The sequence below is a fragment of the Equus asinus genome, chromosome 2, assembly GCF_041296235.1.
Source record: "Equus asinus isolate D_3611 breed Donkey chromosome 2, EquAss-T2T_v2, whole genome shotgun sequence".
NCBI classification, from domain to species: domain Eukaryota; kingdom Metazoa; phylum Chordata; class Mammalia; order Perissodactyla; family Equidae; genus Equus; species Equus asinus.
The window spans coordinates 135,722,286-135,749,722 of record NC_091791.1 but is presented as its reverse complement, the minus strand read 5'-3'; the positions used below and the strand labels follow the sequence as shown (position 1 = coordinate 135,749,722).

The following is a 27,437-nucleotide window of genomic DNA, read 5'->3' as shown; positions in this document are numbered from 1 at the left end:
TACACAGGACAGAGTGGACAGAAGTAACCTGACTGTGGGGTGCAGTCGGGAGATCTGTTCAAATCCTTGACCTTAGTCCAGCAGTTTGCAACCCTGGCTGTCCATTAGAATGCCTGGGAAGCTTTTAAAAATCCTGGCGCCCACTGCAGATCTCTGGGGCTGGGCACCCGGTGCCAATATTTGAAACCTTCAAGGTTGAGAGTCACACACACACCCCTAGACTCATGAATGCCTGATTGAATTAACGGGCATGAGGTCCAAATCTGAAGAGAGATTGTTGTTGCCTTCCCACTCCCACCCCCACCCCCACCCAAAGGCCTGAGAGTTTTCAGGGGCCAGATCAGATAGGCCATGGGATGCTGTGTAAAAGGGAGGCTGGTGAGAAGGTGCTGAAGCCTGGCGACCTTCGGCCTTCCTGTTGTCCTATAAACAAGGAGGGCAAGAAGACAGCAAGATGTGTGTTTGTATCCCAAACATGCCTGTTTCAGTGGAGGCCAGACTCTGACATTTTTTAATCTTGAATTGTGGAGCGGGACCCAGGGGAAGAAGGTGGAACTATTACGAGCTCTGTTATCTTTTTTTTTTTTAAAGATTTTATTTTTTCCTTTTTCTCCCCAAAGCCCCCCAGTACATAGTTGTATATTCTTCGTTGTGGGTCCTTCTAGTTGTGGCATGCGGGACGCTACCTCAGCGTGGTTTGATGAGCAGTGCCATGTCCACGCCCAGGACTGGAACCAACGAAACACTGGGCCGCCTGCAGTGGAGCGTGCGAACTTAACCACTCGGCCACGGGGCAAGCCCCACGAGCTCTATTATCTTGCACCTCTGAGGATACCCTTTGCTAAGGGGTCTATCTCTTGCCTCCTTATCCCCTAAGCTGGCTTGTTGGTAGATCCAGGACCAGAGGGAATATGTGAAGTTGCATAGAATCCTGTGACATGTCATTATAAGCAAAGGGCACGGGACCGAGGTGCAGGGAGGAGCGGCGTTCCATGTGCTGGGGCTCGGTCAGGGACAATCCCAGTGGCCCTCACAGATCACAACCTGACTGAGCCTGCACTTTGTCATCTACACAATGAGAACCTGCTCTGCCTACCTCCTAGACTTGGTCTAAACAGATTAAAGGAGATACTAGACGTAAGCCGTGCTTGGAAAATGTAGACACTCCACGCAACTATTAATTTTTGTAGTTCAAATTAGAATTTCATATGTCAACTCTGGACCCTCCTGGAAGGCTATAAACATTTTTGTGAATACCTGAAAGGACCTTAAAAAATCTTTGATAGTATTTCAGACTCTATCTTTGTAAGCATTTTAGTTATGAAACCCATATTAATTTATTTTATCTCTGTCTACCTTACATAGATATTCAAAGTTTGCTACTTGAGAAAGGTTCCGTAAATCACTCTAGCTTAACATTTCCCGTGACTTAGTACCATGCTATGAAGGTGTTTTCGAGGACCAGAACAACAGCATCACCTGGCAGATTTTTAGAAATGCAAAATCTCAGGCTCTACCCTAGACCTGAGACTCAGAGTCTACATTTTAACAAGATTCCCCAAGTGATTCTGCATACATTTTATTGTGAGATGACTTGTCCTAGTCACTAACCTACAGAATTTGAGCAAAGCTGTGGGTATGAAATGATTCCTATGTATGTTACAGTTTGAGGAGCACTCAGAAAAGTTTCCAGGTACTCGTGTCAAGAGGTCTTCTTGCACCTGATAGGGGGGTGCAAGTACCCCCAATATTGTAGGAGCAACTCCTGAGATTAGAGAAGAGATGAGAAAGGGAAACGAGAAGCAACCAAATGAGTGCAAGGCACTGTACGTGCAACTACTTGCAAGGCAGACTTTATTATCCCATTTTAGAGATGAAGAAACTCCGGTTGATAAAGGGTGGGTAACTGGACTAAGGTCTTGCATCTGGTTAGTGGAAGAGCTAGGATTCTAATTCATATCTGAGTAGCTACTTTATAAGACAGGACCCATTCTACCTTTCATTTCTACCTTTCAGAGTAGAAGACCTGCTTTAAAATGCTCTTTCAGGACCTTTTAAGCGTAGGTCTTTATATTACAACACTTCTCATTGTGACCTTCCTCCAATATCTAATTCCAGAACATTTTCATCACCCAATAAAGAAACCCCATATCTATTAGCAGTCACTTCCCATTCTCCCCACCCAAGCCCCTGGAAACCAATGATCTACTCTCTGTCTCTCTGGATTTGCCAATTCTGGATATTTTGTATAAATGGAATCCTACAACATGTGGCCTTTAGCGACTGGCTTCTTTCACTTAGCAGACATTTTCAAGGTAGTCCATGTTTCAGCACCTATCAGTACTTTATTCCCTTTTATTGCCGGATAGCATCCCATTGCATAGATACAGCCCATTTTGTTTATCCATCCATCAGCTGATGAGCATTTAGATTGCTTCCACTTTGGGGCTATTATGGATAAAGCTGCTACAAACATTGGTGTACAGGTTTTATGTGGACACACACCTTCAATTCTCTTGGGTATATGCCTAGGAGCGGAAGGGCTGGGTCTTATGGTAACTCTACGTTTAACTCTTTGAGGACCAGCCAGACTGTCTTCAGAGAATAACTCCACCACTTTGATACCATACTGGATTTAAACAAGATCAGAATTTAGTCAAAGAGACCCAGGGAGCCACAAAACTGAAGACACAAGAAATAGAATTGATTCAGTCAACTTTAACCCAAATGACTTCTGACTGTGTAGTTGCTGAAGAGAAGGTAAAAAAAGAATTGGACCAGAACTCAGGAAAGCCAGTTGTTGAAGGGTCTGTGACTGGTGACGACAGCGCACAGGACCCTGGAGCCCTGGGCCCAAGGCCCTACTTGCCACTAACTCACTGTGTGACCTTGGGCAAGAGCCTTCCTCTTTCTGGCCTCAGTTTTCTCATCTATAAAATAAGAAGTTATGGGGCCGGCCCGGTGGCGCAGCGGTTAAGTTCGCACATTCCGCTTCTTGGGGGCCCGGGGTTCACCAGTTTGGATCCCGGGTGCGGACATGGCACCACTTGGCACACCATGCTGTGGTAGGTGTGGTAGGCGTCCCACATATAAAGTAGAGGAAGATGGGCACGGATGTTAGCTCAGGGCCAGGCTTCCTCAGCAAAAAAGAGGAGGACTGGCAGTAGTTAGCCAGGGCTAATCTTCCTCAAAAAAAAATAAAATAAAAAGAAGTTACGTCTGAATGTGCTCCCACTGCCTGTGGTTCTGTGTCAGTCTTTGGCATTCCCACACCTCTGTAGCTCATGCTCAGGGTGGTCGTGTGCTTGTCTCACATAGATATTCACTGGGGGACCCCATAAGACGCAGAGAATTGCTAGAATTACAGGTGCCTCCGAGGACCTTTCAGGAATGATAAGTGAGCAGCGTTTTCCAGTCGTGTGCTCAGTGGCAGGCAGTGTGATACCACAGGGATGGATGGTGCTCAGCCACTGTGAACTGAGTCACGTGGGCGCCCAGTTCCTGGAGACTGCGAATGAGGAGGGAATTCACCTGCAGAGAAAGAAGAAAACAGTAGCAACGGCAACCACCACGCCAAACTCTACGTTTAAGGTTTGCTTTTGAAAAAAAAAAATTATTATATGTTAGTCGTTTTAAAAGTAATAAGTGCTCATTATAGGAAAAGTCAAAACACAGAAAAAACTTAATGATGAAAAGAAAAATCAAGCATAATACTATCATCTAAAAATAACCACAATTTACAGTTTGATGTTTGTTCTTCTAGTCTGAATATCTTTATGCTTTTCCTTACTATGCACAGTTTTCTATTTTTTCACTTATTCCATGGCATTGAAGAGTCTTTAGATACTTAATTTTAAGGATTACAGACTATTCCATTATATAAATACACTATTGTCTAACCATTATTTTTTAATAGATATTTATTACAGGTGGGGGAGAGTTCCCTAATCTTTGTCACTGAAAATAAAGGATGTTCATCTTTGTTTTGGAAATCCCAAACACCCTGCATTCAAAGCCCGTCACAATTTAACTCCAACCTGTCTCTCCATCCTTAGCTGCTGTTAAGTCTCGAAGTCAGGGCAGATGCTTAGCCTACGTGCACTGATAGAGCCGTCTCGGTTGTTAAAAGGCTAACATTCTACAGCAGGACAGTTAAATTGCTAGAAAGCCACCTCTGACTGCTGTCCTGAGCACCCCACCACCACCTCAGTGTCTCACCTCCACCCCAGTCCCTCCATAGGAACCTCCTCCAAACCCAACCACTGAGACACGCCTGGCCAGGAATCATTAGGACTGGTTAGTGCCTGGGCTTTCCCAGTGCTAACTCTGGACTTTCACACCTTCTCCAGGGTGATCCCTTTGTTTATTGGCTGCTTCCACCTAGAGAATAGTTCTTATTCCTCTGCCCCTGGCTAAATCTTGCCAATCCTTCAAAACCTAATTTCAGTCCCGCCTTCTCCATGAAACTTTATCCAACTACTCCAGCTCAGTCTGCTCTCTTGGTCCTATGAACTCTTCTAGCCTTTTGATTGTTATTTAGTTATTGCTATCATCAGAATACTGTTGACACAGCATTTACAGTTGCACTTTGTTATTCGACCTTTCACGCGTGCTCATCTTTCTCCCCAGCCACATCCTAAGGCCTTCTGAGACAGGAGCACGTCTGAAACTTTTCTTTACTCTGTGGTATAGACTAAGCTAAGTTTTACCATGCTGTTGCCCCTTCCTAGACACCCAGGAAAATGACTTTTCCTCCTTTCCGTTACTGCTAAGTTGGGTCCATTTGAGTTCTAACCAATAAAATGTACGCAGAAGTGATGTGGCCCTTAAAAGATCTCATGCAAGCAAACTGTCCTCTCCTTCTTTCACAGTACCCAGGATGGCATAGATGGCTACCTCGTGAGATGGAGTTGGCCTGGGTCCCTGAGTCACTGCATAGAGGACAGTCACTCAGGAGAGCCACTGACCTGCCTTGGATGGGGATGTAAGCAAGAATAGACCTTTAATGTGTTAAAACACTCAGATTGGGAGTTTTTTAGGCAGCATAGACTAATGCACAGGTCCTCAATCCGTTTTTGTATGGCCTACAACCTAAGAAAGGTTTTTACATTTTTAAAGAGGTATAAACAAACAAACAAAGAATACACAACAGAGATGCCTGAGGCCTGCAAAGCCTAAAATATTTACTATCTGGCCCTTCATAGAAATTTTTCACCGACTCCTGGACTAACCTATAACTCTAAAATAACCCTAACACAACTCTGCACAGCATCCAGAGCAGTAGAAAATCTACTCACACCCCATCCTTCCCAAATAAAATACTTGCATAGCGCATGAAACCACACATGCTCATTTATCTCTGTATCATTATTCGGCAAATCACTGTTGAATAAACTAGTGAATAGAGATAAAACTCATCCATACTGATGTGTTCACCGCCAGCTCTCCTGGGAAGCAGAGCTCACATAATCATGAGAAAAGCGAAAGGTGTACCACATCCAGTTTATGTACCCCATGGATCCACTTGACCTATCTGCCTTCTCTGTCCCAGGCGTCAGCCCCTCGCCCTGCTTCTTGGCCCAAGTGGCCTGGCAGTCGCTCACACTGTTCCTGAGCTCGTAAGGCCCTGGCAGCCACCACATCACTCCCTCTCCTAAGGCTACTAGTGTCTCAGCCTCCCCCAAGGACAGGGCCCGAGGGCAGCACACTTCCGTCCCGCCCACCGCAGCAGGAGCCTCAGCAGCTGAGGTGCCCAGACCTGAGCCAACCTGACTCGCAGAGGCCTTGCCTGCCCCAGAGGCCACCCACAAGCCTCGGATAACAGCTCAGGAGTGCAAGGGTCTCAACACCCCACGGGCAAATTTTGGCTAATGAGAGATAGGAGGTGGAAGGTGCTGGCAGGAAAGGTGCTCACGGTTCCTCCAGGGGTTCCATACGGCCTCTCCAGAGAAATCCTGCATGACCCCAGAACTGGTGATGGCCAGCTCAGTACTGCCATCGAGTATTTGCTCTTCCTCCCTCCCTGCCTGACTTCCCTTTTCCCCTCACTCTTGCTTCCTTGGGATGAAGCCAGCCAGTAAAGCATTAGTGGACAAGCTTGGCCACAGGCTCTGCTCTCTGGGGAACTCAAGCTAGGACAAAGGGAAACTAACATTTGTGGATTCCTACCATGTGCCAGGCACAGTGAGCCTTACCTATGTTATCTCATTTTATCCTCACAAAAACTGTAAGACAGTGATTATTAACTCGGTCTTACAGATAAGAACACTGAGGTAAGAGGAAACAATTAAGCCAGCTATTAACTAGTGGAGATGAAAAGGCAGGACAAGGGGCTGGCCTGGTGGCACAGTGGTTAAGTTTACACGTTCTGCTTTAGCAGCCCTGGGTTCTCCAGTTCCGATCCTGGGTACAGATCTATGCACTGCTTGTCAAGCCATGCTATGGCAGCATCCCACATATAAAGTAGAGGCAGACAGGCATGGATGTTAGCTCAGGGCCAGTCTTCCTCAGCAAAAAAGGAGGAGGATTGGCGGCATATGTTAGCTCAGGGGTAATCTTCCTAAAAAAAAAAAAAGGAAAGAAAAGAAAAGACAAAATCGAATATGCCAACGGGCAAGGGGTGCTATGCTGCAAGCATTTCATATCTTTTGTGGCCCCCTGAGTGTTTTGATCCTTTGGGGAGCCTTAGTTACATGCTGCAGTGGTTTGGGGTAGGCTTAAAGCAAAGCAGTATCTGACTCAACAAAAAATCATCCCTGACGGGGTCCCCCAAAAGACACTACAAAATCAGGAGGAGTCTAAGAAAGTGGACAGAGCAAGAGGCAGGAGGGCAGATTTGAAAGCAGGACCAGCTAGGAAGCTTTCATGGGGTTCCTTCAAAACAAGAAGAGAGGCCTGGGCCCCAGCGGCTCAGGCTCAGGGTGAGGCTGGGTGAGGGCAGGAGGGCCCAGGCGGATGCGGAGGTGCTGCCTCTGCAGCCTGCAGGGGGGTAAGAAGGCCTGGGCAGGAGGTAGACACAGCGCTCCCCTCGGAGCGGGCAGGCTGCAGGGAGCTCCATGTCTGGTGCGAAGGCGCCTCCTAGGGGCCCGAGGCCATTGGAGAGTATAGGACACAGGGGGCCTTTGAGCAGGGTCTGTGGCGCCCAGCAGCGCTCTCCATGAAAGAGTCTTTCTCTGGCACTTGTCAGAACTCAAAGCCGTCTGTGCTGAGAGGAGACCCACTGGGACAGAAATAACCTCAGGCTTCCCGAAACATTTTATGGAAAGATTTAGGAGCTCGGAAGACAGAACAGTGCTAAGAAAGACATTTGGAATTTTTAAATTTACAGAAGAAAATACAGATTATCTTTCTGACCTCGGGTAAAAAGCAATTTCTTAAACAAGACAACAAAAGTGAAAGGAAAAGATGGAGGTTGACTGTACTAAAATTAAATACTTCTATTCATCAAAAAAAAAATCACACAGAGAATGAGAAGACAAGCCAGAGACTGGGAGAAGATAACAGTAACACAAATGGGGAAAGGACTAGTGTCCAGAATCTGTAAAGAGCTACTACAAATCACTAAGACAAGAGTAGGCAGCTTAATTTTTTTAATGGGCAAAAGATACAAACAGGCATCTCAGAGATAAAGAAATACAAAAGGGCCACAAGCACATGAAAAGATGTTCAACGTCCTTAGTTATAAGGGAAATGCAAATTAAAACCAAAATGAGACACAATTCCACAGCAACCACGTTGGCAGAAATTTAAAAGACAGACAATATCAAGCAGGGGCAGGGATGTAGCACAATGAGAACTCTCATACACTGTTGGTGAGAGTGTTAATTGGTATAACCATCTGGAACAGTTTGGCCTTATCTTACAAAATTAAAGACATACATATTGTATGACCCAGCACTTCCACTTCTAGATATATATGAACTCTTACACATGTGTAACAGGAGACATGTACAAGTGTTGTTTATAATATTCCCAAACTGGAAACGTCACAAAAGTCCATTCACTGTAGGGTGGATAAGTAAATTATAGTACAGAGGAATACTATACAGCAGTGAAAATGAATGAACTACAGCTCCATCTGTCAACACAGGGGGATCATAGATGCAAGAAGCAAGGTATAAAAGATTACTTATAATATGATGCCCTTTACAAAAGTTCAGAGACAGGAAAAACTAAATCATATAGTGCTTAGGGATAATACATATGTGGTAAAGCTGTTTTTAAAAACTAAGAGAAAGATGAACACAAAACGAGGATAGTGGAGTGAAGGGAATGCATCAGGGAAGGACAAGTACAGGCTTTGCAGATACTGGTGATATTTTTTCTTCAGCTTAGATGTGTTTTTTTTAATTATTATTATTATTCTTTAAATTGTGCTTACAGGTTATATATATTTCTCGTAGGAATGGACTTTTCACCAAAAACTCTTTTTCGAGAGTGAGAGCTGGGTCTTTCAAAGGGAAGTCAGACCACTATCAGAAGGTATTTTCTAAGTCACTGAAATCCATCCTAGTTGGGCTGAGGGTACAATAACATCAGGGCTAAGTGTCAGGGGTGGGGACACCAGCAGGGGGGAGCTTACCCTGTGCCAGGCTTTCATGTGCAGAATTTCAATGGGCCTCATATGCTACCTTGTCTAAAAAACACAGCCAAGAACACACAGAGGGGCTGAAATTCTGAATAATCATGAATTAGAACTCATTGCTGAACCTAGCAGTCCCTCTGTGATATTTGCATAGCGTTCCACAATTTATAAAACACTTCCATAAGAGTTAGCTCAGTCAGTTCCCATAACCCACTTGAGAGGTAGCCAGAGAAGGTTATTTTTACACCTATTTTGAAGAGAAAGAAACCAAGTCACAGAGAGGTGATGTGACTTGCCTGAGGCCACACAGCCAGGACTATGTCTTAGAACTCCTTGTGAAGTGCTCCTCCTAGCACAGCTACTGCCTCTCTGTTCTGAGTGTGGGAGACAGAGATTCTGCCACATGGGGCCCTCCTAACCTTGCACCCCACCGGCCCCCCACCACATCCCTCCTGGGAGTGGGTCAGGCTGTCCCTCGCACCCTCCCACCCACCAAGACCCTCTCTCTTCTCTTGCCTTGAATTATATTCCCCTGTGTCCCAATCCTTAGGATTCTTCTATTTCTTCTTCCCTAAGGAATTTTTCCAGATGTTTACTTTCCTTGTCTTTGTTACAGGCCCTCTACACAGATTCCTATCCACCTCCTACCATATGTCACCAGTTTATTGACACTTGTCCAGAACAGATCATCCGTAGAGTGGCACCCTGGCACACACACCCTACTACAGATGGCACAGTAAGGTACACTTGTTCTCAATGGGAAACATACATAAATAGTTTGAAAAAGCTCCCAGGTAATTCCGATTGGCCATTCTAGGTCCCCGCGCCCCGCCCCCATTTGAGGATCAGTGAGAGAGTGACATCGTAGCTGCAGGAGCTGATGAATTACTTAACCTCTCTGAGCCTCCATTTCCAAATCTGTTATTCCATAGGTGTTTATAAGAAATTAAATGAAGTAGTGCCCACTACATAGTATGTGCTATTCAAATGTTAGTTCCCTTCTTCATCTAATCAGCCCTGAAAATCGTAGTGAGGTATTAAACCAAAAGGCCTTACTGACAGAGTCAGAATCACTCACCCTCACACGGCCCAGTTCCTAACATTTGTCGTCTTCTTTCAGGAGAAGGACTGTTTTCTTGCAAAAGTATTTTAGCTACTGCTCAGACCCCTACATGATGCAGTACTGTGAGTTCCCAGAGATGATAGGCCCAGAGTTCTTGCTGGAGGCTATGTAGGAAAAGGAAACCAACTCCCAACACAGAAAGTGTTCCCAGAGCTGTGTTCTGGAAAGCATCCAGGCCGGGAGGGGGACAATCCCAGTGCAGGGGGTAGGGACAGGGCCTGGAAGGTGAGACTCACAGGTTCATTTACATTCACATTCAGAACACACGAAAGATCCTAGGGATTCTAGTTTGCTGTGTGAGTTTGGGTAAGTCACTTCACTTCTCTGGGACAGGGGTTTGGACAATATCAGAAAGACCCTTCCAGCTGAAATATTCAAGGACACTCTATATTCTTCAGAGTCACTAGGAAACAAATTAATTCTCCAACTGCATAATTTTCATTTGCATTATCGTAACCTAGGCTGGTGTCCAACTCTTTTTCTTAAACAGTGGGAAATTATGTCATTTCCACTATTGAGCCAAGCACAGCCAAGGGTGTTACAGAATCACTCTTCTCACTTACTAGTTCTGGGCAGCAAAAGAGACTTGCACTTTAGATTCTGGAACAGCTGAGCTTTCTTAGGAAGATTCCAGAAGGAGTTATTAACCCAATGAATAACGCAGTAAGTACCATTCTGACACCACCCTGGGCTGCAATAACGCAATCTTCTATTGCTTTTCTCTCTACTAAGGAAAGATGTCAAACAAGAGACTCATTCAAAATTTTAACCATAATATGAACACACATTTCACACAAGAGCAATTATAAACAGCACAAGTGCAAAAAAGAACCTGCCAACCCGTATCCAAAGAAATGCAAATTAAAGCAAATCTGGGACCCCATTTTAAAGCATTAACTCTCAAAAATGTGTTAAAGTGACAATATTCAATGTACCTGATGTTGCAGCAAAATTGACTCTGATATAATATTGGTGGCACTGAAAATTAGTAATAACTCTTTGGGGGAGCAATATGGCAACGCATAGGATGAACCATGTTCACGATCATTGAGAAGCAATGCAATAAAAATCTGCATGAAGAAGTTAACATCAGCAATATCTATTATAACAAAAAAAGAAAAAGAGAATCTGTGTCTAAACTTGAAGGGAATTGCTACATAGATTTTGACATAGCCATACACTGGCTTCTTCTATAGTTATAAGAATAATTATGAAGATTAAGAAGCAACATAGAGAAGTGTTTATTATGAGTGAAATATAACAAACTTCAGGATAACATGCATTATGATTATAGATCTGTAAAAATGTGCATATGGGTGCATAAGGGCTGGAAGGTATTGACATAAAAGTAGCTATAGTGTTTGGCAGGTGAAATATTGTGTTTTAAATTTTTCTGTTTAGATACCATTTGTCTTCAATTAAATGAAAATATATTAATTTAAAAAGAATTAATCTTACCCCCAATCTTGCCCACTAGACAAGGAAGGCAGGAACCCTGCTGATCTTGTTCAACGTTTGCCAAAGCACGTGTCTGGCACATGGTAGGCACTCTGTAACTATCTGTTGACTGACTGACCACTGTTGTCAGCCTCTCTAAGCAGGGTTTAAGAAATCGCTGACAAAGACCTCCTGCTTTTGCAAAGATGCCTCTACCAGCACCTTCACAGTCTCCAAAACCCAAAACACTATCATTTACAAGCAGCTTTTCAAATCCCAGCAACTTCTCTCTCCCAGAGTTTCACTAGCAGGAGGAGGGCATCGCCTTAGAGCCACCACCGACACCAGGGCCAGTCTGCACCGGGACAACCTCCCCTTGCTCCTGCAGCCTCACCCTGGGGCAGATCCTCACAGGGACACAAGGGGGCGCAGCTTGATCCCCAATGTTATTTGGACATTAACTCTTCACACCAGAAGGTGACAGTCTACACACTTCCTTATGGTGCAGAACCAGCACTTTCCAGGACACTTTGAGAACCATTTCAAAGGCAGGCCTGGTGAGGGTGTGACAAAGGTGGCCAGGGCCTCAGGCCAAGGTCAGGATCACGTGGAGGCAATCGATGCTTACTGTGCCCAATACTGTGAGAGATGGCACCCCTCCATCTTACAGTTGGGGAAACCAGACTTCGAGAGGCTAAGAGACTGCCAGGTCCCCAGCCCCTGGTAGAGCAGCACTGCCCAGACCTGAGCCCAGCTCTCCTTACTCCAATGCCCACCCTCCTTCCACTGTACCACATCCTCCCAGCTCCCCAGCAACAGGAGTTGGTGAAAAAGTCAGCAAGGAGGTTTCTAAACCATTGGTTAAGTGCTTTTTAAATCGCCAGGTCAAATTATACCCTTTGACCTTAAAACACCACTTTGGGAAATATGTCCCAAGGAAATAAATAAATATATGAAATATATATCTACAAATATACATATATAATATAAATACATAAAATGTCATATTATGAAATATAAAAATAAAACAAAGGTGCATATAGAGACACTTAGAACTGAGGTTAATATTGCAGTTAAAACTGGAGGCAGCCCCAATGCACCGCCATGGGGCAGAAGCTGGGAAGACTGTGCTGGAGTCACTACACTGACACTGCAAATGGTCACTGTGAGGATTAGAGCTGATGTCCAGGTTGTCACACGGGTACTATCATATTGGTTGCTAAAATATTGAAATACCAAAAACAATAGCAAAAATAAGCAAGTGAGGCTATATCACACTAAAAAGATTCTTCACAGGGGCTGGCCATGTGGCGCAGCGGTTAAGCGCTCACGTTCCAATTCAGCGGCCCAGGGTTCGCCAGTTCGGATCCCAGGTGCGGATGTGTCACCGCTTGGCACGCCATGCTGTGGTAGGTATCCCACATATAAAGTAGAAGAAGATGGGCATGGATGGTAGCTCAGGGCCAGTCTTCCTCAGCAAAAAGAGGAGGATTGGCAGCAGATGTTAGCTCAGGGCTGATCTTCCTCAGAAAAAAAAAAAAAAAAAAAGAAAAACTTCTGCACAGCAAAGGAAAGCATCAACAAAATGAAAAGGCAACCTACTGAATGGGAGAAAATATTTACAAATCCTATATCTGATAAGGGGTTAATATCCAAAATATGTAAAGAACTCATACAACTTAATAGCAAAAGAACAAATAACCCAATTAAAAAAATGGGCAGACGATCTGAATAGGCATTTTTCCAAAGAAGACATACAAATAGCCAACAGGTACATGAGAAGATGCTCAACATCACTAATCATCAGGGAAATGCAAATCAAAACCACAATGAGATATCACTTCACACCTGTTAGAATGGCTATTATCAAAAAGACAACAAGGGGCCAGCCCAATGGCATAGTAGTTAAGTTCACGCACTCCACTTGGGTGGTCCAGCGTTTGCAGGTTTGGATTCTGGGCACAGACATAGCACCACTCGTCAAGCCACACTGTGGTGGCATCCCACAAAAAATAGAGGAAGACTGGCACAGATGTTAGCTCAGTGACCATCATCCTCAAGCAAAAAGAGGAAGATTGGGAACAGATGTGAGGTCAGAGTCAATCTTCCTCAGATACACACACAAAAAAAGACAACAAACAGCAAGCGTTGGCAAGGATGTGGAGAAAGGGGAACCCTTGTGCACTCTTGGTGGAAAAGTAAATTGGTGTGGCCACTATGTAAAACAGTGTAGAGGTTCCTCAAAAAATTAAAAATAACTACCATATGATCCAGCAATTCCATTTCTGGGTATATATCCAAACAAAACAAAAATATTAACTCAAAAAGATATCTGCAACCCCATGTTCACTGCAGTATTATTTACAACAGCCAAGATACAGAAATAAAACCTGCGTGCACCAATGCGTGAATGGATAAAGAAAATGTGATATATATATTATTCAGACATAAGAAAGAATGAAATCTCGCCATTTGCGACAACATGGATGGACCTTGAGGGCATTATGCTAAGTAAAATAAGTCAGATAGAGAAAGACAAATACCATATGATCTCACTTATATGTGGACTCTTAAAAAACAAAAAAACCAATCTCATAGATACAGAGAACAGATTGGTAGTTATCAGAGGTCAGGGGTGGGAGAAATTGGTGAAGGAGGGCAAAAGATGCAAACTTCCAGTTATAAAACAAATCATGGGGGTGTAACGCGCAGCATGGTGCCTACAGTTTGTAAGGCTGTATTGCATGTTTGAAAATTGTTACGAGAGTAGATCTTAAAAGTTCTCATCACAAGAAAAAACATTTGTAACTATGTATTGTGATGGATGTTAACTAGACTTACTGTGGTGATCATTTCACAATGTATCCAAATATCGAATCATTATGTTGTACACTTGAAACTAATATAATGTTATATGTCAATTACACCGCAATAAAAAATAAATTTTTAAAAATATTGAAATAAACACCTTCATACCAGTTGGTAAACAGTAGGGCCTGAGTGTCCCCCCAGCCCCCCTGGCCCCTCCACTAGGATCCTCCTGGATCTCCCCATCCAGAAACTAAATGGTGAATGCCTGGCCCAGCAGGACCCTCCAGGACCCTACCTTGTGCAGCGGTCAGTGCACATCCTAGAATTAGTTATTAAATATTTTTTAAACCTCCCTGGCTAAGATTCTACACACTCATGAAAATGAGAACTTATTTTAGAATGAGACAAGAGATACTAGGATAGCTAAAGAGAGAGATAAATGACTTAGTAAGCAAAAAAAGTAGAACTTGATATAATGAACATAAGGAATAGCAATGAAGCAAATTTGTATTTGTATAAACAAGAGTTTCTAAGAAGCCATAGATTCTGTAAATATTTGATAAATTAGTGAATGGGAGATTTGACAAATATTGTAAGTTTCCTACTCGACAGCCTTCCCCCTCTTGCCTTGTTGAAAGAAAATTGTGGGACTGGCCCCGTGGCCGAGTGGTGAAGTCCGCATACTCTGCTTCAGCGGCCCAGGGTTCCTCTGGTTTGGATCCTGGGCGCAGACATGGCACCGCTCATCAGGCCATGCTGAGGCGGCGTCCCACATGGCACAACCAGGAGGACCTACAACTAGAATATACAACTGTGTACTGGGGGGTTTGAGGGAGAAGAAGAAAGAAAGAAAAATGCCATTTTGTTCATGCTCCACCTACTCTTCTGACAACCAAGTGCTTTGGGGAAGGTTGGGCCTGGCAGGAGTCTGGGTGGTGAGGGCGTGAAGTGAGATTGCCCAAGCCAGCCTTGGCAGCCCATTCCTCTTGCCAGGTGTGGATTTAGGCATGAACTGGTGACATAGTTCTGGCCAATGAGGTGGAAGACAAGTCAGCTGAGAAGATTCTAGCAAGACTTTCTTTTCCCATTTACAGGGACCATGACAGGAATGTCTCCTTTGTTTCCTTTAAGGATATCTTGCTTAAAACTAAGGCAAACATTTGCATCTCCAAAGGGAAAGCTAAGAGAATTTCAGAGAACACAAATCTTAGCCATGACATTTGAGCCACTAAATTAATTGACCCTAGAGCTGCTCTGCCACTAGCTATCTTGTTATCGTTCAAGCCACTTTAGTTGGATTTTCTGGTATTCGCACAGTCCCACTAGAACATAAGCTATTTGCTCACTACTATATCCCTATTATCTATATTACTGCCTAGTACGTGGTAGACCCACCATAAATATTTGTTGAAGGGATAAATGAATAAAAAGTATCCTCATTGATGAAGGAGAGTGTTGTTTTTTGATGGTCTTGGTGTTAGATTTTTCTGTTTAAATTTTTTTTTAAACATCCATTCAAAGCAATGAACGTTGTTGACTGTCTATTGTCTCCAGCACATTAGTGTTATGGGAAGTGGCAGACAGACCTGGATCTGAATCTGGATCTGCTACTTACCAGTCAAGTGCCCTTAGGCAAATTACTCATCTTCGCGGAGCACACCTGTAAAATGAGCACAACATCCTCTAACTTACAGGGTTGCTGTGAGGCTTAGATGAGACGCAGCCACAGAGCCGGGCACACAGAAGGGCTCAGCTGGTGTTTGTTCCTCACCTCCCTGCATCTCCACATCCTCAGGTACCAGCACACAAGGATGAATCAGGCCGAGTCCCTCCTTGACCTTGAGAAGGGCCTCATGGATCAGGGGAGGAGTCAGACATGTTGGCAAATCAACCAATTGACCAATGTTAACATCACCAGAAATGGGATAAAGTGACATTATATACCTCCTGATATGATACACCAAGATAAACACAACATCACCTCTGGATACTCCAGCCAAATCTGTACAACGTGAACCCATCATGAGGAAACATTAAACAAACCTACAATGAGGTACTTTCTACAAAATAACTGCCCTAGACACTTTAAAAACGTCAATTTGAAAGACCAAAAAAAGAAAAAAAAGACCAAGAACCACTCTAGATTAAAGGATCCTAAAGAGATGTAACAACTTAATGCAATGCATGATCTGGGACTTTTTTTGCTAGAAAGGACTTCATTGGGATAATTTGTGAAATCTGAGTAAGATCTATATAATAGATAATAATTAGTATCAAAGTTAATTTCTGAATCCTGATAATTGTTCTGTAACTACCAAAGAGAATGTCCTTGGTTTTAGAAAACATATGCATCGAAGGAGTGGACGGGTGTAGTGTCTGCAAATAACTCATAAACAGCTCAGAAAAAATTACATGTCCAGATAGGGAGAATTTTAAGGCAAATGTGGCAGAACATTAATATTTAGAGAATCTGGGTGAAAGATGTACAAGAATTCTATGTACTATTCTTACACCTTCCGTTTAAGTCCAAAATTACGTCAATAAACGTTTTTTTTTAAATGTAAGGCAGGGGCTGGCCCCGTGGCCGAGTGGTTAAGCTTGCATGCTCTGCTTCAGCGGCCCAGGGTTTCGCCGGTTCAGATCCTGGGCACGGACATGGCACCGCTCATTAGGCCATGCTGAGGCAGTGTCCTACATGCCACAACTAGAAGGACCCACAACTAAAATATACAACTATGTACTGGGGGGATTTGGGGGAGGAAAAGCAGAAAAAAAAAATTGAAAGCAGGGCCAGCCCGGTGGCACAGTGGTTAAGTTTGCACATTCTGATTCAGCAGCCCAGAGTTCTCCAGTTCAGATCCTGGGTGCAGACATGACACTGCTCGGGAAGCCATGCTGTGGCAGGCGTCCCACATATAAAATAGAGGAAGATGGGCATGGATGGTAGCTCAGGGCCAGTCTTCCTCAGCAAAAAGAGGAGGATTGGCAGCAGATGTTAGCTCAGGGCCGATCTTCCTCCAAAAAAAAAATTTGAAAGCAACACTAGAGCCAAGTCCTGAAGGAGACTAGGAATTTGTGGGTTGGAAAAGGGAATTCCAGGCTGAGTAAAGACTTAGGAAAGCATTCAGGAAGGCACTGGGTGCTGGCAGGTCCATTTCACAGAAAGCTGCATTTGAGAAGGGTCTGGAAAGTAGTGTCAGAGTCCTCCAGACAGAAAACAGGAGGAAGGGCCTTTCAGTCAGTGGCTGGGAAATATGAAAGAGCAGGGCGCTAGTGGGCAGGAGTTAGGTATGGCCGATGCACTGGCTGTAGGCAGTAAAGCTGGACGTGTAGGTTGGGGCCGAATTGCAAAGGACCTTGAATGCCCTGGCAAGGCTTTGGGACTTTATCCTGTAGGCAGGAAGTAGGCAGTGAATAATAAGATGTATGTTGTAGACAACGGGGAGCATGACTGGAGAAGAGCAGGATAGGAGCCAGGGAGGCCCACAGGTGATGGCTGGGCATCTGGGGATGAAAGAAGATGCTGAGGGCTTGAATTAATTCTTTTCTGCCAGAACTAGAAGGGCAACATTTACATTTATGCCCCCAGGAGGCAAACTGGCATTCCATTTTGGTGCTCTGATTCCAGTTTGCTTTGCCTTGGAGAGGCCACAGGACAGCTGACTCGGCCGGTCCCCAGCAGACTTAGGGGGTGGAGCAGAAGCAGACATGTGTACAGCCAGGGATTGAGGGCCACGAGCCATCTCATTGTAAAAGGCCCTTGCTAAATTCAGAAAACCTCTTCCATTCCCTGTCCCAGCCACCTTGGTCTCTTAACATCCCCTAAGTGCCTGATTTCCAAGGTTTCAATGGGTTACCAGCATGAGTACTGTGGCCTGTCCTGCCTCATTTCCACCCCAGGAGGCTAAAGGTCTGGTCACAAATTGAGTTCCCTTTATTGCAGAACAGTTAGGCATTTTCAAATCAAACTGAGCCAATCCATTCATTCAACACAACAAATATTTGCCGGGTGCTACTGTGTGCTTAAGGGACTTATGGAAAAGGGGAAGGGAAAGTGGAGAGGATGGGAAAACATCTAGGTTATACTATAATGAGAGTGATTTTACTGCTTGGAGTTTTACTTGGTATATCCGAATTAGATAGGGATTTGCTTCTCATCATGTTTGAAAGGAATTCTTATCTTTAAGTTGTTCCTAGCTTAATGAGGATGTAGCCAGGTGACAAGTGTCATGAAGTAGCCTTCTGAGCAGCATATTAAACACTCATGGAGCAAGATAATACCTGTGTGGTCCGATGAGCTTCCTTAGATGCATCTACAGTTCTTACTCACGGTGGCGGGGCGGGGGGGGGAGGGGGGGTTCTTTGTAGTCCTGGTGACGATGATGATGATGATGATGATGATAGGCATCCACTCCGTGACTGGTGCCCTGCTGAATGCTTTCCATACGTTCTCTCTAAATCTACCACCTAATCCTGTAAGGCAGATGTTTCACACTTGAGGGAATCAGGGTGCAGAGAGGTTGATGGATTTGTCCAAGGCCACGCTACCACTTAGCAGCAGAGCCAGGATCTGAACTCAGATCTTCTTGTCTCTAAAGATTATGACCGTTCCACTCCCATGCCATCTCCCACCACTTCAAAATGGGAAGGAAATCTCAGGTAAATGAAGAAAAGCTCCTGCTAAGTCAGTGGTTCTCAAACTTTAGCGTGCATCAAAATCACTGGAGAGCTTATTAGAGTACAGACAGCTGGGGTCATGCCCCCAGCGTTCCTGATTCAGAAGTTCTTGATTGTAACAAACCCAGCTGAGGCTGTGCTGCTGGTCCTGGCACCTCTCTCAGCACCGCTGTTCTCAGGGACAGCAGCAAGCTGACTCTGCTGGCTTCCCGCTGCTCTTCCAGGTCCGTTGGCACCTCCAAAATCTATCCATTTCACCTGCCTGAAGAAGAGGGCCAGGGCATGTGCGTCCTCCATTCTTCCGCTCTGTTTTCATGGGAGTCTGTGGTAGAGACTGCAGCCTCCCCGTGACAGAGCGCAGAGGATTCCTGGCTGAGCCGTTTGCTGCCGGCTGTGCACAGACTCACCTGCCCACCCTCTGAGCCCTGGGTCAATGCCAGGCCTCCCTGGGCTTTCCCTCACTCGCTGCTTCTCTGTGAACTGAGCCAGCTTTCCTTACTTTGTCAAGTGTGGTTTGCCAACCCTCATCACCGACAACACCCTCTCCTGATCTGTGGGACTTCGGACGGGGAGTAAGAAACCTGTTCCGGGGTAACCTGGGACACAGCATTGTCTCCATCGCCTGAGATCCTTGTTCCTCTGGGAAGATAAACTTTCTAGCAGCTTGGTCACCTTCCCAAATTATTGTTTAACATGGGAACATGTGTTTCAAAGGCTCATGGACTTTTAGACTTGGAAGAGTTCTTAGTGGAAAAGAGGAAAGGAAGGAAACTCTTACTTACTGAGAATCTGCCATGTGTCAGGCGGGAGGCCAGAGGCTTCATATGTGTCATGGCGTTTACTCTTCACAGTGACCCTGTGAGTTAGCAGGGGTGTGTACGTGTGTTTTAATCCCCATGTACAGATGAGAAAAGTGTGATTCTGAGAAGTTCAGCAACTGGCCATGGTCACCCAGCTAGCAAGCGTAGCTGAGCCAAGATCTGACCCCAGGTCAGCTCATGCTCTTTCCACTGCCACTGGCCCATCAGTTCACAACATTGATGTTCTCTCTAACTCTGATCTAAATTTATTGAGCTTTGGGCCACACATGAGGCCCAAAGCCTGGCTTAATAAGACAAAACCTGAGTCACTCCTGCGGTGGTCAGTGCTGGGGAAGCGATGACAGGTCCAGTTTGAGAAGCTGCCAGGGAAGTCTTAGGAGGGGCTGAGGAAAGAGGCCAGGGTCAAGCGCTGGGTGAGCAGGCGGGAGGTGCCAGGTGTCTGGAAGAATGGGTAGCAAGAGCTACTGGGAGCAAACAAAGGCAAACAGCATCGCAGGCCTCTGGGAGGAAGATGCAGCAGCCAGCCCGAGGCCTCAGCTCGGGAAAGCTGACCACTGCACTGCTCTGCAGAGCCAGGTGCCACCTTCCTGGCCAGGCTGCGGGCCTATGTAAAGGCGGCTCCCCAGCCCAGCATGACTGGCAGTGCCTACTTTTGTACCCAGCATTGTGCCAGGGATGGAGGCTGCAGTTTTTTTTTAAATAAAGCATCCTTGTCATCAAAGAGTTCACAGTTCAGGAGTAGGTACAGGCAACTAACTAAACCCAGCCAGATAAATAGTATTTTTAATATGGTGCTTTGTAGCGTAAAGTAGCTGTTCACATACACACATGGTGTCCAGGGTCCCTCACAGGGACATTGCTGCAGGGGAGGGAGGAAGGGCGCCGTGCTAAGCATTCTGTCCTTCCACACCTGACGTCTCGTGGACCCTTGGCACACCCTGTGGAGTGCACAGAGGGGGAGTCCCAACTGCTCCTCAGGGGGCGGGCGAGTATAGCATCGAGTTGGGCTTGGAAGGATAGCTAGGAGTTCTTCATGCAGAAAAGAGGAAGAGGAGGCTACAGAAGGAACATGGCCGTTTCTTCTACTGTGGGTTTTGGCGTCATAGGCACTTTTAGCCTCAGCTCGGGGGAAGGAGGCTGGAGACAGACTCTTAGCCCCTTCCGCTCCACTCTGAAAAGCCCTAACTTTGTTACCTCTGTCTTCCTGTGACAGCACCCTCCAGAAAAGCCAGATTATCTAAAGCGCTGGCCGGCCAGCCTCTCAGGGGCTGGTGGGTGTGCTTTCAGCTGACAACGGCTGGCTTAAGAAGATCTATTTTTTTCTCTCTGCCATCCATTTTTCCTCAATGACCATTTTCCTAGAGTCCATCATGTAATGATCCTGACGGCCCAGGGACAAATGAGGGAGGAGCCATAAACCATCAGCATCATCTGTCCTCGTTAGAGTCAGTGAAAGAAAATGTTAGCCTGGAAACAATGAAAAATTGAGCATGAAGCCAGAGGGGGAGGAGATTTAAATGTGTCTCAACTAATGGCAAGGGAGAAAGCAAGTGAGGGATTGAAATTCAGCAGAATGGCTTCACCCTGTGCAGCTAGGGGACCAAGAGCTGGGAGGACAGGGGAAAGGACTCTCAGGAGGAAGCACAGACATTAGTAGGGTAGTGGTGGGAGAGGGAGGGGAGAGCCCTCAGGCTGCCTGAGTGGTCAGTGCCGAGCTAGCACTGAGAGGAGCTTTGAAATAGGAGAACAACCAGTCATCCACCCCAAACAGACATCACTGCCCCACTGGGGTCCTCTACGGTGGGGCTGGGCTGAATCTGCCCAAGAAAACCTTATGCAGCATCCCATTGACACCACCTCTTCAGTGGACCCCTGACTGAAGCAGGTGGAGAACCTGGGCTTCCCGCCCCCCAGCAGCACCACAGGCCAGGAGGCAGATGGTGATGACTCAGGCAAGGGAAGCCCCAGGAAAGTTACTGCGAATTAGTTATACAACCTCCTACTGTCATCAATAGGCCATGATCAGTCTCCTCTCAATCCCACTCCTTCCTTACCTGGACCCTGTGCAGCCAGGAACAGGCCCACTCTGTGCAGAAACAGCAGGACTAGGAGAAGGAAGGAGATTGAAATTATAAGCTGCACAGTGACTGGGATTTTAATAAACAGATGGAACTATAAGCCTGGAAAACCTTAAAGGACCCAAATAAGTTGCTTTCTCTAAGCCCATGGAGGGATCCAGGCCAAGAAGGATTAATGCAATTATGGGAATAAAGCTAGTTTCATGCTTGCCCGTATAACGGTCACTATAAAAACAAAAACCACAAGACTCACTTAATCCTCACAACAACCCTTGGAGTTATTTTAGTTTTTTCCTGCTTTTTCCTCCCCAACTCCCCCCAGTACATAGTTGTAAATTTTAGTTGTGGGTCCATCTAGATGTGGCATGTGGGACGCCACCTCAACATGGCCTAACAAGTGGTGCCATGTCTGCACCCAGGATCCAAACCCCAGGCCGCCGAAGCGGAGCGTGCAGACTTAACCACTCAGCCACGGGGCCAGCCCCTGGTTTTGTTTTTAATTGAGATGAAATTCACAAAATATAGAATTAGCAATTATAATGCATATAATTCGGTGGCATTTAGTACATTCAGAATGCTGTGCAACCACCACCTTTTAGCAAGTTCCAAAGCATTTTCATCACCCCTTGTTGTTTTCATGCCCTTGTTACGGATTGATATTGCAACTCAGGAAAGTGGAGTGACTGATTTAAGTTCATTGATGGTAGAGGTCACACTTGAACCCAGATCCTCTAACTCCCCTGGAAGGATGGAACATTTGCCTTCAGACTTTGATAACAGCCTGTGAACTGACTTCCTGTCCTGTTATCTCCCATCTCTCCAGTTGTCTTACACGCAATGAGCAGATTCATCTCCTACAGCAAGGCTCCCTCCTCAGCCTCCCAATGGGTCCTCATTAGCATCAAAGTTGGAGCTCCTTTATTGCTGTGACCTTTATGTTGATGTAATCACCAATCCACTTGTTTCTCTCCAGGGTGTGTTCCACAGGAAATGCTCGTGCATCCTCAGCTGGCCATCCTGGGCCTGGAGGCCAATCCCAGCACAGCCTGTCTCCTCTCTCTCATCCATCAGCTGCCAGCCAGCCAGCCAGCCTGCATTGGCCCTTTAGATTTCTTAGGCAGGATTTGACACCAACGCTGGTGCCTAAAACTGTAAGAAACACATATCAAGTTCTTTGAGTGTTGCCATTGGAGCCTCTCTCAACTGACTTGAGGGGAAGGACAGGAACCCCCATCTCTCCACGTTGTTTGGCTAAATTATTTTAAGGTCAAGTAATAGATGCAATGCAGATGTTAAATACAATGATGCCAATGTATATGTGTTAGTTGAAAAGATGTTCATGGTGTATTGTGAGATGCCAAAAGGTAAAATCCTATATGTACTGTCACGTGCTGCTCAACGACTCAAATACATTATGAGAAATGCATCGTTAGGCGATTTTGTCGTTGTGTGAACATCACAGAGTGTACTTACACAAACCTAGATGGTATAGCCTCCTACACACCTAGGTTAAATGGTACTAATCTGATGGGACCACTGTCCTACAGGTAGTCCATCATTGACTGAAACGTCATTATGTAGCACATGCCTGTAGTATAAATCTGTTTCAGAAAAATATATATCTACAGAGAGAGAACACATAAACGTCTTGAACTCATGCATATATTTGCATAAGAAAAAAGTTTAAAAAGATACATTCTAAAATGTTAATGATAGTTCTCTCTGGGTGGTGTAATATGGAGTGATTTTAATTTTTTCCTTCTGCTTATTTTCATATTTGCTAAGGTTTTTTTTTCTATAAAAACACAGCCTGAATAAGGAAAAGAATATGGAAGAGTAAAAGAATTCCTGTAGAGCTTTGTTTATCTCCCTCAACAGGGCTTATATCACAACTAATTGTGTATATGCATCTGCTCTCCCCTCACCTTGGAGACAAGATCTCATGTCACTCACCTTGTCTTCTCCGTGACATCGCCATGACATGCTCAAGAATTAATTAGCTAGCTAACGAGTAGACTCAGGCCCTCCTCTCTCTAACCCCTCCTGAGTGATAGGCCGGTGTAAGTCTCTGACCCCAGCCCCTCAGGCGGCCTCCAGGAGGTTAAGCTTCTGACACTTCCCTGTCCTGGGTTCCTGAAGTTTCCTACCAGGCAGTGGCACCAATGAGTAAAAGGGGCAGCCAGAGGCATACCCAACTACCTCATCTGTTTCCTACACACTCCCCAAAGTCGGAGGGAGAAACAGCAAGTCTATAAACCCAGAAACTCTCTTGCGCTTGTGGGTTTCTTCTCAATGTGATTTCATTTCTATAAGGCAGATGTCTTTCATCGCCAGGGCAACCAGGAGGGAACACGGAGCAGCCTCCGCCTCAGCCTCAACTCTTACTTCGCTAAACTCCCACTGAGTTCTGAGCTCACTTCACTTCATGTTTGTGGTTGTGAGAATGTAAACATTCTTCAATTCTGCTTTTTCGGGTTTTTGTTTTGTTTTGTTTTTTTAATCTTGTTTTGCCTCTCTTCATAAGTTCTGGCTAATATGTATAGTTTCTCTGGCAATTTACTAGCTGAACTCATTTTATTTTATTTTTACCAGCTAACCTTGATCTCCTTCACTTCTCTTGTACTGTCTTGTGATCAGTATTGCTCACTCAAAATAGATGAACATGTATTTTCAATGTACTAAAAACTAACCAGAAGGTCAGAACTGGAAATTTCCAGTTGAGAGAATGCTGGAGGGAACAGCTTTAACTATGTTTGTTTTTCCCCCTTGATTTGCATTTTTCCCCTTGGTTTTCCTTTCCAGCTCCACGGCGGCACACACACATTTCTAGACTACACTGGAGGAGCAGCTCTCTGTGGCATGGCCTGTTTGGGTGAGACATGAGTTAATTCTCTCTTTTCCTGGTGAAGCTCAGAGGTCTGAGCCTGACGGGCAGAGAACTAGACTCCTCAGTCATAATGAAACTCACATAGCCTCCCATTTCCCCTCATCCTCTCTTGTCCCAGTTAAAATATCTGTGAATTAGACCCCATTTCTAGAATCCTGTCCCTAACAACGCTGTCCTCACAGGAGCTGAGCTTCAGCAGTCTAAACACACTAGCCTTGCCCAGCACATGGCCCTTAACTGTTAAAGGAATTAAGTCTAGTTAAATAGAATCAAACGGAATTGAACTGCTAGGCTATAAACTAGCCTTGCGAATAAGGGCCACTGGCCCCTTGTATGTGGCCCAGCCGAAGCCACAGCACCTGAGAAGACGTGGGCACAGCATTAGGACCCATTCTGGGGGTTTGGAGGGTTTCTCTTCTTGGCTCATTGCTCTGTGGGTCGGGTCTGGTTTCTCACAGTCACTGCCTGTGGTAAACGACTGGCTTTGAATCAAGTCAAGAGTGCGAGCTCAGCTTGGGTGTGAATGAGCGTAAATAGGAGAGGGAGCCTGGGGAGGGAGAAAGAGGAGGAGGTGGCCTCCTCCCACCATCAGCGAAGAAAAAAATGCAACTATCAGAAACGTGAGAGAATTAATGATGTGAAACAAGCTGTGTAACTCATGGTCCTGCCCTCTCTGGATAGGTCCTTGCCCTGAAAGTAGGTGAAAACAGCCAAATCCAGAGAGGTGCACATGGGCCACCTCAGCGTGCAGCCTGACCCTGGGACCTGGAGGGAAGGGAAGGAGGAAAGTCAACCACTGTGCTAGGTTTTGCAAGTTGCTTTCATGACAAATCTGGGACATAGATATTATTCCCATTTTACAGAAGGGAAACTGAGTCCCAGAAGGGTTAAATAGTATAATGGAAAGGACATCACCTTTAGAGGCAGGTAGAACTGGGTTCTAACATCACAGGAGCCGTCCTCTACCCTCCCTGACCCTCAGACTCCTCATCTGTGAATGGGAGATATTACTGCCTACCTCAGAGAGTTGTCACAAGGATGAAATATAATTAAAGGACATGATACATAGAAAGCAACACCCTGCCCCATAGGAGGTAGGTTTTCATTGAATGTGACTGCTCTTGCTCCCTACCCAAAGTCAAGCACCTGGCAGGCCACAGGTCACAAGCCCAGGTCACCTGCCCCCTGGAGGGTGAGGGAGGGACCCTGCTTTAGGGCAGAATCCCCATGCCCCTTGGGTCTCCCTGTGCCGGCCCAGGAATCAGCAGCTGGAAGGAGTCTCCCACAGCTGGGGAGGAGACAGAGAGGGGGCTTTCCAGGCTCCTAGACAGCTGCACTCCCTCACACACGCCCCTCCCCTGAGCCTGCCTCACACGCCCAGCCTGGTGACCCCTCTTTTGTGCTTGCTTTCAGGTGACACACCCTGCACTCAAAGAAGGGCCAGTTCTGTCCTATGGGGCTCAGAGAAGCCCCAACTCAGACCTCAGCCCCCTGACGGGTCTCACCACTTCAGCCTCTGTGTTAAAACTCACTATGTCCCCCCGACTGGCCTAGATCCCACCACCTTTCACAGAGAGGCAAAATGTTTGTGGCCGACTCCAGGAAGCCTTCCATCACACTGTTAGCTGCAAATAACTCTGCCTGGCACGGCTCACTTGCTGTTGCCACCTCCTGCTCTGCATCCCTGTAGTTGGGTGTGCCTCCTCCAGAGGACTTCCACTCCACTCCTCAGGAAGGACAGCCCCCTCCTTTTCCTTCAGGGGTTTCTCTCCTGCCTCCTCCTCCACCAGGTAGGCCCTGCCTCTTGGGGAGAGGTCAGCAGGGGACCTCCAGTTTGCACATGACCCCCTGGATCAGGTGAGGAAGGAGGAGAAAACCATTTGGCCTCCACTTTCTCAAATCCAGCTTTGCCAACAATAAAGCCAATACTTTTAGCCCTGAGCCAATTTCTCAATTGGTTGAAACCCAGAGGGAAGAAGAGTGTGATTTCCATTCAGACCTCAGCAGCAGACTGGGAGCTCCTGGAGGGAAGAAACTATTTCTTTCTTATTCTTAGTAGATAAAAAATTTACGTAATACTTAGTACATATAAAAAAAAAAAAAAACATGCAGGGGACAGCCCGCTGGTGCAGTGGTAAAGTTGGCACGTTCTGTTTTGGCAGCCCGGGGTTCACTGGTTCGGATCCCAGGTGTGGACATGGCACCACTTGGCAAGCCATGCTGTGGCAGGCATCCCACGTATAAAGTAGAGGAAGATGGGCGTGGATGTTAGCTCAGGGCTAATCTTCCTAAAAAAAAGGAAAAAAAAAAAAGAAACATGCAACATATCCGTAAGTTATAAAGCACAATTATAAACACTCTACCTAGGAACGCATCCATTCCATCGCCTCCCATCTATGCCCCTGCCTCCTCACAAAAAGTCACCACTATCCTATATTCTGAGCTTAATGTTGCCTTCAATATTTTGTTTTCAGTTTTAGCAAATATGTATGCACTTCTGAGCTATATATACTTTGATTGTTCTGGGTTTTTTTGGGGTGGGGTTCTTTGTAAATAATATCAAACTGAATTTAATCGTCAGTGGTCATGAGATTTACCATTTAAAGATGGATGTGCGCCTCTCCCCGACAACTCAGCAGTCCCCCCCCTAGGTATGGTATGTACCCTAGTGCAGTTTGCAAACTTTTCGATCTCAGGACTCTTTTATGCTCTTAAAAATTAAAGATCCCATCCCAAAGAGCTCTATTTTTATGTGGGTTATATTTATTGATATTTACTATAATAGAAATGAAAACTGAAACATTTAAAAATATTTATTAATTTTAAAATAAACTCATTACATGTTATGTTCACACAATATATTTTATGAAAAAGAATTATATATACTTTAAAAGTTAGAGAGACGAGTGGCATTGTCTTACATTTTGCAAATCTCTTTTTTATCTGACCTAATAGAAGACAGCCTCACAGAGACAGATAATTGGAAAAGGTAGGAGTATTGTAATAGCCTTTTCTGATA

General features: G+C 45.4%; 1 long non-coding RNA gene across 1 annotated transcript; it reads right to left on the bottom strand.

Annotated features, from left to right (window-relative positions):
- Positions 1–330: 330 nt before the first annotated feature.
- LOC106837239 (uncharacterized) lies at positions 331–27,029 on the bottom strand. Its single transcript, XR_011498998.1, has 3 exons — positions 26,418–27,029; positions 9,663–22,680; positions 331–3,531 (listed from the first exon to the last, which is right to left on the bottom strand). It is a non-coding gene; the product is annotated as an uncharacterized lncRNA (long non-coding RNA).
- Between the last annotated feature and the right edge of the window lie 408 nt (positions 27,030–27,437).